This window comes from Lactuca virosa, chromosome 2 (assembly GCF_052849685.1).
Source record: "Lactuca virosa cultivar CGN04683 chromosome 2, Lactuca_virosa_CGN04683_v6, whole genome shotgun sequence".
In the NCBI taxonomy this organism is placed as follows: domain Eukaryota; kingdom Viridiplantae; phylum Streptophyta; class Magnoliopsida; order Asterales; family Asteraceae; genus Lactuca; species Lactuca virosa.
The window spans coordinates 78,314,023-78,326,147 of NC_136427.1; the positions used below are offsets into that span (position 1 = coordinate 78,314,023).

The window sequence follows — 12,125 nt, forward strand, 5'->3', positions numbered from 1 at the left end:
GTACGCAAAGGGACTTCCATGGGAGTATGCGGTGCCAGTACGTCAGGCACTTACTTTGGAGGCAGCTATCTGGGCTGCCAAGTCTGTTGAAGATATGATTAAGGGGAGAGCCGCCAGCAAGGTTGAAGTTGGCGAGAAAAGAAAGTTTGAAAAGACTTCAGGGTCCAACGAGAAAAGAAAGTTCTCGAAGGCTGGAGGAGGAGAAGGCGAAGCAAAATGGTGCGAGAAGTGCAAAAAGAAGCACTTCGGGAAATGTAGCAAAGAGGTGACCTGCTACAAGTGTGGAAAGATTGGGCATTATGCCAACGAGTGTCCGTCCAACAAGAGGATGTGCTATCGATGCAACGAGGAAGGGCATATTTCGAAAGACTGCCCAAAGAAGAAAGAGGTAGCAATGCCCAATGTTCCACCAAAACCAAAACCAAAGGCATTCCAAATGATCCTTAATGAAGCAGATGGAAATACAAAGGATCAGGAGTAAGGACCTTATATTCCCAAAGCTAAGATATAATGTAGCAATGCAGTTAGTAACTTGTGGTGTAGCCTATTAGAGGCGTAGTATAGGGTAAACTCGAACCTTTGTGTAATTATTTTAAGAAATAATATAAACCCTGGTTTTGTCATCTGATGAATTGAATGACTATGTGAAATTCTTGTATGGTGACTTGGAGAACTGCGAGACAATACTTGGGACGAGTAGGAGTAGGTGTGAATGGTAGTAGAGGCCTATACTACCGGAAGCACAGGACTCGTACTTGGATCAGGGAAAGTCACAAGGTTACCAAGAAACTAGTAATTGATTCCGTCTTATTCTAGTCTGTCGTTACCATCGTTTCGGTAATGACTAAGAAGTTGGTTGTTATTCCGACCCTAGTGGTCATATCAAATTGAGTCCGACTACGATGAGTTTGTTACATGGTTTGGAGGACCAAGTTCGATGTAACATTTGACTTAAGTCAGAAGATTGGAATCATTTTACAAGCCCTATTTCGTTGATGATTCTGGGACGCAATCATCCTAAGGGGGAGATAATTGTAACGCCCGTAGATCCGGGCTAGTCAATTTAGAGACGATAAGCATCAAAAATGACTTTTTTATGGAAGATTAATTAGAAGGATTAATCTTAACCAAGTTGTAGTATATGTCTCGAGGTTTCCGAAAATATAAAGAACGCCGAAATCCGAGTTATAACGAAGAAGTTATGACCTGTCGAAGTTTCACGATAAACCGGCACGGTGCCGAATGTCGTAAAAGTGAGTTTTTGATAAACTACTTTTTAGCCTTAGTGATCAAAACGAAACTCGTAGTGTTCGTTAAACCGAGAGTAGGTATAAAAAGAACGCCCAAATCTGACTTCGTATGAGGAAGTTATGATTTTTCGAAGTTTCGGCTTAGCAGTAAACAACTAAAAACTCGAATTTTAGATCGAGTGATTTTTAGCCGACACGACCTAAATGAGAATTGAAGGTCTCGTAAATAGTAGCACAACGGTAAAAAGTCTGACGAAAACGGATGTCGGATGAAGAAGTTATGAATTTTTAACGGATTTCCTGTCCCGGTCTGTTAAAAATAATAATATTAAAATAAAAGTCAAAATTAGATGACGAAGTCTAAACAAAAGTTGTAGAGCGTAATTTTACCTACGCGTGCATATAAAGAACGTCAAAAACGGAGCTCGTATGCGAAAGTTACGAATTTTAGAAGATTTTGGCACAAAATTCAAGAAATTTCGCATGGATAAGCCTTATCCGGAAGAGCCACGTCACCTCGCATGAACAGTAGCCGCGTGTCGCGCACTTGTCGCCTTCTGATTCGTCCGAGCAGCGGCCCAATCCCCGTCCGACGTGCTGCTGTCTCCCTGTCCTTCCGAGCCTTGCTGGCCCCTCGCATGCGAAGCCACCCGGAGCCTCTCGCTGCTACCACGCGCCTCGCTCCTGCTGCTGCCATCTGTCCGAGCTCAGCCGACCTTCGGACCCTATAAAAGGGAGGCTGCGAGCCTTCCCGGGTAGAATCCGAAATTTACCACTTTTCACCCATTTTTCATCCTTTTTATCATTTTGACTTCCCCCGAAGCCCCGATATTATTTCCAACGCCCGAAACATGCCCCGAAGTGCCCGAAGACCCGGAAAATTTATCTTTTCGGTTTCGAAGCCCAACCCTCGCAAGGCCCGATTTTATTAGAAACGATCATTTTTAGGAAACGAATTGCTGCCCGATTTTCATTAAATCAAGTGAGTGTATAGTCACTTTCTTCTTACACATAAATATGAAGTTTTTTATAAAATACGTGCTATGTGTATATATATTGTTGTTTATATGTGTGAGTGTGTAGTCACTTTCATCTTACACATAGATATGAAGTATTTTATATAAAATACATGCTATGTGTATATATGTTGTTTGTTTATTCGAGATGGGTGTTGAATGAATGTTTTATACATGTTTAAAATGATTTAAAATGTATATATATTTTATCTTCAAATATGTTGGGTAAAACATGGGTAGATAAAGTATGAGGGATAGAAGTACGGTATAGATGTACGTTAGTAGCTATAAATTTAGTACAAGATAGATGTACGTTGGTAGCTACGGATTTAGTATGTTGGCAGCTATGGACTTCGTGTCTGTTGTATAAACCTTGGCGATGATATGAATTCGTGCCTATTTGACATAAATTGTTGAAGGAAAACAATGTTGTCGCTGGTGTTTGTTTTATTTGACATAAATTGCTAAGGAAAAGCAGTGTTGTCACCACGTTGGTTGTTTTATTTGACATAAATTGATGAGGAAAGCAATGTTGTCACCATACTGATTGTTTTATGTCAGGTGGTCTTATTTGACATAAATTGCTGAAGAAAACAATGTTGTCACCTATTATTGGTTGTTTTATTTGACATAAATTGCTAAGGGAAAAGCAATGTTGTCACCCCGGTGTTTACCTTATTTGACATAAATTGTTGAAGAAAGCAATGTTGTCATCTTATTGGTCATTTTGTGTTAGGTTGTCTTATTTGACATAATTGTTGAGGAACCCCCGAAGCAAAGTTGTCACCCCTAATGAAAATCCTTAGGCTAGGTCCTTTGTGATAGTTGTTTTAGGGACGTAAGGTGAGGATAACGGGAATGGGTAATTAGGGTTGTTTTTGGTTGCTGAAATTAATAAAGTAATTGTTGATTGATAAACTTAAAGAGTTTATTATCTATTGTGGGTTGAAAATCCTATATGCTCACCAGGCTTCCAAGCCTGACCCACTCAGCTTTTTATGATTACAGGTAGTGGACCCCGAGCATAGTCGGATGATGATGATGAGTGATTTATGGATTATAGGCCAGTAGTTATAAATAAATGTTGTAAGGCTTATAATGTCTTGTTTATGCTTTTGATCTGTATCGGAACATGACATCCCGAGGTTTTAATATAAAAAGGAAATTATATATTTCTTAAAGAAAGGTTTTGACAAACTTTTATCATGTTTTGTTTTAGGGACCAATTCCGCAACATCTTTTAAAAGATTTCTCTGATTTTATTTTAAAAAGCATAAACGAAATCGGTCTTTTCTGGCCGTGAAATTGGGGATGTCACAGGACCCAACATAATATTTTACAATTCGGAAGAGGGATTCCGTAATCCAATTGCAAAATATTTGAAGGTAGGTAAACGACGATTTACCAATTTCCATCATGAAAAATGAAAATGAATTTTAGGTTTTAAATGAATTGAAATTCCTAGATCTGTTGAGATTCATTAAACTTTTCAATGGCATGTTTAATCTCGATTATGCCCTCTCAAGTTTGTGACTGGGATGCCGAGGATCACAAACAAGGTGTGAATAACCATGCAAATTAGTTTGGTACTCTCGATGTTACATATCACCTAATCAATGTGTTGGTTAACCAAACACGCTCAATTGATCCATGATTAACACCAAGGTACCATTTGCCACACATTGTTAGTCCCAAATTAGTGTGTCGGTTAACCACACACACTCCACTAACGACTTAACAAGGTGCAAAGTGCAATTTCATGGGTTAGCATCAATTCACATTTTCCTAAGTAACTAAGATTGGGAATTTATAAGTGTTTAGTTACTTAGTATTTTTCATTATACTTTTAATGGAAGTTTGTGTCCTATCCTACCCGTTCGGCTAACGACCCTCCACCAGTCAAGGAAGTGGTGGGTGAGAGTGGACACCTATTAAACCACCATTTTATAGGCAGTAACCTTATACTCCCCTTATAGACTGGCTTCGTGAATAAGGCCTACTAACGGTAAGACTGACCTTTAACTTATACATATATAATATATTAGACTTTTAATTTTATATAGTATAAGGGTGTATTTTAAACTTTTAAAATACTTGATGGTTTAATCTATTAATAAATTATACTCTTAATTTAATTAAACTTAAACCATATGATTATGGATTTAATAATTCTCTTTTAATTAAACATTTAATTAACTATTAATAAAGTCCATAAGAGTTAAATGAACTATTCAAAAAACATCAATATGCTAAATCAAATTAAAACTATTTAATTAATTTTAAGTTATGAACCCATGTGTTACATTTTTGAAAACTTTTCAAATTCCTAGGGTTTCTATGAATTCAATATTTTTTAATTGAGACTTTTCAACTCTTAAAACTTGAGGGCAAGTTTTGTAATTCTTGAAAAAACTTTTGAACTCCATAACTTAAGGAGTTAATTTGTTTTATGAAGATGAGACTTTTCAAGTTCCATAACATATGTAACTCTTCAAAACATTCAGATCAATTTAACTAATTTTTATTTTTAACTCCTTAAAAAACTTTTGAGTTCCAAATTTGATGACAAAATTTGTAACTCCTTAAAAACATTTAGATCAAATTACAAACTTACAAAATAACCATTTTTATCTTTTACCAATTTGATCATAATACAATTCTTGTAGTAAGATAATTTCAAATAAAAAATTACAAATAATTAGCTTTATCATATAAACTAGTAATTATCTTAAAATTTGAGAATTTATCTTGTAATTGGATGAGAATAATCACTACCATATCAGAAAAACAGATTTTATGATGCAAAACAGTTTGTGGTAATGATTCTAATCCAATTGATGCCAAAAGACCTGAAAAACTACAAACAGGCTACTGAACTCCTCGAGTCAGCTTATGCACTCGTCAAGTTCATCATGAACTCGTCGAGTTCATGAATGGACTCGACGAGTCCCCCTGTCAAACAACATTTTTTCAGTTTTTTCAGTTTTTTCAGCTTTGAACAATTAACTATGCATCTATATAACAGAAAACTACTCATGGCTCTGATACCACTGTTGGGTTTTAGGTACTATAACACTCCTATGGTGCACATACAACCCTAATAGCTTTGGATCTAAGTTTTCTCTAGTTATACATGCAACAAAAATTTCCAAAGCATAAAGCCTACAATTTGATATATGAATCACAAAAGTAAGTTAGAAGATTACCTCTTGTTGAAGCTTGTTGAATTTGGCCTTTCCAGAGCTTAGCACCCCAAGTGTTGTGCCTCAAACAAGTCACAAACATCATGAAAAAATGGAGCATATTGAGAGAGAGGTTAGGCACCAAGAAATCATCCATACTCTTGTAATGTCACTCTTAAGTCCGATTTTGGCTAAAAGGGTTACACATATATAATGTAGAATTACAAGAGTTATATGTAACCCTAATTCTTACACTTAGGCTTATGATCCATAAACTTATATAGACTATTAATTTATGGACTTTCACATAAGCTTAGCCTATTACAAATTAATCATCGATCATTAGCCCATACCATATGTCTCATTGATTTACATATTCAGTCTCCGTTAATTTAATTAGTCTCTTTTTATCACTAAATTAATTCCAAATCAACTCTTGATCAATACTAATTAAATAATATGATTTCTCAATTAATATATTATACTTATAATATATTAATAAATCACAAATAACCTTTTACTCAAATATCCATCCTATCAAATTGTCCTGATGAAGGCAACCCGAAATGGACCATGCTACTCTCGGGTCAAGTACATATCAATTATAGTTATGGGCTTAGACACCTAATCCAACATGTAAAACCCTAATTTTTGGGCCTAGGGTCGTATTTAAAGGATGTGATGGATGGGGTTTGTCCATTCTCAACCTTTATCACCCCTAGAAGTTACTCTCTCAAACCCTAGCCTATCCTCTTGTCATTTCAGCTCTATGTTGGTGTTTTGGTCATTTAAAGGTTGAAGGAAGTCTTTGTTAAGCAAAGGATCATCTAACAAACTTATATCCATCTCTCGGTTCATCTTATAGACTTTTTTAAGTATCCAAGTTCTAACCTTCATGGTTTACCCATTATAGATCTAGGTTTCGAGACCATTTTCTTTATGATATGTTAATATGAATGGATGGTTTTGATAAATTTGGCAATTTTATCACTCCTTAGGTCCCTAAGTCATCATATTTTTCAGATCTAGACTTTTATTTTGATTAGTACCATACATGGAGTTCTGAATTTATTTCTTACCATTTTGAGCTAGTTTTGGGAGAGACATGCATTGAACATGCATTTCCATAAAGTAAGGATTTTTATGGTTCATTTAAGGGTAAGTAAATCTTTTAGAGATGTTGACCAAAAGACTTAACAAATTAAGCTCTTAATGAAGAAAATATCTTTTTGGAAGTGACCACGACGTTGCCAAGGAAGGCCCACAACATGATGGTACTTTGCATCGTGATTGTTTTGCCTGTACATGCCCACAATGTTGCCAAGAGGTCACCACGTCATGGTGATCATTGACCATTGAATTTGTTTGACCGTTGACCAATGACTTTTGACCAATTTGATCTTGAGTCAAACTTGAAGGATTTGGGTTGTTGATTAAGGGTTGATCTTTATTTGGTGATAGACAGTTTATAGGTTTGATTAGTGCAAGGAAGTGAGAGTCTTGGTGTGCTAGTTTTGCGTTTCATGTGAGTATTCTCAATATGCCACGTATGACATTATATATCCTTTTTATGATAGGTTAAAGGTACTGTTAGAGTACGAGCATTCTAGTTGATTAGGATATCGCCTTGTATTGTTTGTGCAAAGTAGGACACTTAGTGTCATGGTATGCTAGACTGGTAGGGTCTTACCTATGGATTGTATGATGTTGGTAGGTTTCGTGAATTGTTGGGGTAATGATAGTAATGGTTGTTGTGGTTTAGTTGGATAGCTTGAGAACTCTTAGTCTAAAGCATTATTGCATGGTTCTTGTTTGATTTATTGCTTTCGGGTGGACCATCCGTTTGACTGTCTATTTGATCTCTAACTACATATGACTTTATGTATTGTATGAAATACCATGATCTAGCCCCTAGTAAATGCATGAACGACTAGGATCTAGCCCCTGACAACTGCATGAAAGACCAGGATCTGGCCCTTGAGACTTTTATGTAAGATAAGGATTTGGCCCCTGGCATTGGCAAGGAAAGACCATGATTTCGACCATGGTAGTATGTCACCGTAAGACTATTCATTGGCTCATAGCATTCACTTGGGGTTGGAGTAGACCCATTATTTCATATATCATTGTTATTTATGTTATATACATGTTGACAGGAGAGTTGGCATGTTGGCGCTAGAGCTGAGGACTTTGTGTGGATGCATTTTATATATGATGGAATATGTGGTATACTGGGGAACTCACTAAGATGTATGCTTCCAGTTGTCGATAAAATGTTTTGCGGGTTGTTCATGAGAAGAGTTCGGCGGGACTATACATACGCATCGAAGATGTTGATTCCCGCTGTCTTTAAAATTCGACTCTGATAACATTATGATTTCAAATAAATGAATGTCACTTATTGTTTTTAAGTTAAAGGTTTGAATCGGTTAATATGGTTTTTTAAATGAAATATCCATTTGTAATTTTCTTGACGTTACAAAGTTCATAATGTATCACTTCATATCTCTTAACAGTTGAGCCAAATAGATTAAGATTACCCCTCCTTTCTTCTCAACATGACCTACCCTGCCAAACCGATGAACAAATACTTTTAAAGAGGATGGAAGTTCGTAATGTATCACCTAATACAATAAACAACATACTTTCATTAATTTTTTGTCAATTTACAAAAATGCCATTAAAATAGAAACCAGATTTTGAAGTCTAAATGAGGAAAGGGGATTAGAAGATCAACATTACACACACTTTTAATGTCATAAATCCAGTGCGTATCATATTTCACCTTTTATTAAATGCTTTTTTTTCTAATAGTGGTTATTACTAATAATATATGTTAGGATTCATATGTTATGTGAACCTAAGTTTTATTTGGAAGCAATTTAATATGTGAGTATTGTGTAGGTTCAATAAGCGTTTTCTTTTACCCGTTGTTTATTAATATATTTGAGGATTGCAACCACATCCGCATTATATTTTGAAACTATGTTTGAAAATATAAAGATTTCCGCTATGTACTCTCAATGACAATGTTTTAGGTAACATTGGAAGAAATAATATTTATGAGTGATGTTTTATTATCAGTTTTTAATTAGGATCAAAGAGATGTTTTATTTTTGTTATAAAAATAATCAGGTGTTACACTTAGCAACAATAGGCTTGTGGTAATTACTTTTTCTATTTGGTGCTTTATGACATGTAGGAATGCGATGATGCTATTCCATTATTTTTATTGATTAACAACAAATGATAGGACTCAAAATTTAATGCACCTGCTTTGATGTAATTAGTCTCTGTTTTATCCCCTGGCTTTTTTCTTGTACATTGCAAGCACTAATACAAGTTAGCCATTCAGGGGAAAAAAGAGAAAAATGGATTGGTTACATATCTGATATCTGGATCATTGAAAAGGAATTCGAAAACAAACTAACAATATGAGGTATATTTGTGAATTTCAACTAAGATAGAGAATAAAACTAATCTACACATTACAAATCGAAATTTATTCAAACAGAAGGCACAAAAAAGTACCACCTTATAACTTAATGCACGTAAATAGAAACATTCTTAAATGTCTCCCGCTTATATTTAGCTTTAAGGTTCGAAATTTTTACCCATAACCAAATTAAAATTACACACGACTATAATATGTCATTATTCATGCATGTTACATGCTGTAACAATTATTTAGTGAGAGTCTGCAAATAAACATACACATTGACACGTAAATGGAATACAATCCAATCCTTATTGTTGAAGTATTTATGTGTTGGTCACTTGAACTTGTTATGAGAAGTGGATGATTTCTTTAGTTTGTGAGCTTCATTTGGTAACTTAACATTGGTAGCTAATCCTACCGCTTCAAGAAACCTTATCATATACCAACAAAAGTCAATTTGCCACCATTTTAACCCATGACGAGCTGAATATTCAAATGCATGATGATTGTTATGCCATCCTTCTCCGAAAGTAACCAATGCCACCCACCTGTGTGCATACAATATATTTTGTACTTTTAATGAATTGATCTCCATATAAATTAAAATTTTGAACTTTAATTGTGTACCAGTTATTCTTGGAGAGATCACCAGTGTCCCAACTTTGAGTGCCCCAAATATGACATGCCGAATTCACTAGAAATGTCGTATGGTAACCCCAAGTCGTTGCAACGCCCTACATATATGCTCTTGATCTTATAAATTCATCATTAAATATGACATTTTTAACGGTCAATTGGAAAAAGGAAAACAGTTTATGGCAGTGGCACCAAACGTAATAACTTATATTATTCATCATGCAAAGTCTTACCACAGCCCAAACAAGGTAGGTAAATCCACCATAAGCGTAAACGAGGGCAGCATATGCTGATATATGCAATATATAAGTTCTTTTAATGAACCTATAGAATACTTGATTCTTTAAATCCTCCACGTTATTACGTTTTTGATACTGCAAACACATGATCAACTTAACGACATAATTAACTAACATAAACTTGTTTTGTCTTAATATAAACACACAACTTACCTTTTCAATTAAGTAGCCACTATCAAAAAGCCAACCCATGTGACTAAACCAAAACCCAAAAATGGGAGAGTGTGAATCTTTCTCGGAATCAACGTATTGATGATGAAATCTATGAATGCTCACCCAAAATATAGGATCCCCCTGTGTACGAATAACATTTATCTACATTTGGCTGTTTAAATAAACAAAAGAAAAAAATTCAATAATGATCCTTTTGGTTTTAAAAACTTTCCTCAAATGTGAAACTTTTGTTGCATCAATAATCACTTTCGACAAAAGTTTGCAAGCCAATAGTCCTTATGTATATATATGTTCCATTAGAGAAAGATGTTAAATTCCCATAATGACCATTTGTGTAGGTTTCTAAAATTTCGGATAAGGATCATTTGTCAAATTTTCTAAAACTTTGCATAAGGACCATTTGTGAAGTTTTAAAAAGTCTATTTAATTTTTTATTACTTTTTTTTGGAAACGGCTAAGGATTTAGCGGAGGCCTCACCACAATATTTGAATGGTGACCCGAGTTTGAGCTCCTTTGCAGGGCAAACTCAGCCCCCAATGAGATTTCCAGGAAAAACTTCTCACACATTGGGCATAATTGCTAGAGACAAATTTAAGAGGTTCAAAGATTTGAACTCCTAACCTCAAACACATGTGGGTATCAAACCCAGTGCATCAATCCAGCTAGGCTAGACATCACTTGCAAATTTTTTTATTACTTCACATAAATCAAATAAAAAGGGAAAAAAAACTAAAACATAAAAAATGTAATATTTGCATAAAGAAAAAATATAACTTATTATTTTTAATCAACATGCAAATATATTTATTTCTATACAAAAACATAATACGTTATTATAAAAAAAATGTTATTATAAAAATAATAGTATGTCGCTATTTTGTTATAAAAATATAAATATGTTGTTCTGAGTAATAGGTAAAGTAAACGTATGTTTTCGTTTTTATTTCATAATAAAAGAATGTTGTGTGCAATTAAAAATAAATTTTGGACAATCAACTATTTGTATTGACATTAAAACTATTAACTGGAATAGAAGAAAAGAAAATGCAATTTAATTGATTTAATTGGTTTGGTTAAAAGTTAAATCTTAATAACATTTGATAGATTTTTTATTTTACATAAAAAAATTGATATTTTATTTAATAAAGTTGTTTAGTTTTATCAAAATTTGAATATATCTTTTTATAAAGACATAAACTTTTCAAATTAGTAATTTCTATTTTTTTGATAAAAATATTAAATTGTCTATATTTTTGTTCTTCTACATTTTTATTGGCTTTATGATAATTAATACTACATTAAATAGATTTTAATAAAATTTCACAAGTGGCCCTTATACAAAGTTTCATAAAATTAACAAATGATCATTATGGTGACTTAACGGACGATTATACATAAGGACCATTGGTGTACAACTTTTGTCCAAAGTTACCATTTGTGCCAAAAAATAGTTTCATAAGAACCGTTAAAGGGATCTTCTATAAACTTAAAAGGACAATTCATGAATTTTTTTCTAAATAAAACATACAGGAAAGAAAACAAGTACGAACCTGGAAAGAGAGAACCCCAAGATAAGCAAACATGTACTCAAGACACTTAGGCAGCTTTAGACTGCGGTGTGCTAGATTCCGATGATATGAGAGAGTTATACCAAAAATCCCACAAAACACCCATCTAAAAAATGCAAATACAAAGCATCCCAATCGAACCTAAATGGTGCGAAAAGTGAAAGTAAATGAATAGCTAAAATCAGAACACCCGTTTGAATGTCGATAGTCCTCCATTTTCGCCCCCACAAGAGGTTTCTTTTCCTTGTAACCACCACATTAGAGAGCACTATTTTTTCATACTCTGACTCCATTACAACAGTGGAAACTGTGGCCGGATTTCTCAACATTTGAGAGGGTTATAAAATTAACGTAGGATTTGTAGTTTGATGTACGTATGAAGTGCAAGTATTTATAAGGAAACAATCAGGTGAAGAGGTTTGTACAGGATTGTTGAAATGCATGTAATGATGTATAGCACGTCTTACGTGGTAATTGTTTTCATTTTTCTTTTTCTTTTTTTCATTTTTTCTTTTTTTTTTGAAAGGCAACTTGAATAAAACGGGAACAAACCACAGCAA

The 12,125-nt window shown here is 34.2% G+C and overlaps 1 pseudogene across 1 annotated transcript; it reads right to left on the reverse strand.

The window, feature by feature from the left end:
- Positions 1-9,044: 9,044 nt before the first annotated feature.
- LOC145156410 (palmitoyl-monogalactosyldiacylglycerol delta-7 desaturase, chloroplastic-like) lies at positions 9,045-11,910 on the reverse strand (annotated as a pseudogene). The gene is made up of 5 exons (XR_013736675.1): positions 11,548-11,910; positions 9,976-10,116; positions 9,757-9,897; positions 9,515-9,621; positions 9,045-9,435 (listed from the first exon to the last, which is right to left on the reverse strand). The product of XR_013736675.1 is annotated as a palmitoyl-monogalactosyldiacylglycerol delta-7 desaturase, chloroplastic-like (transcript).
- Positions 11,911-12,125: the final 215 nt, after the last annotated feature.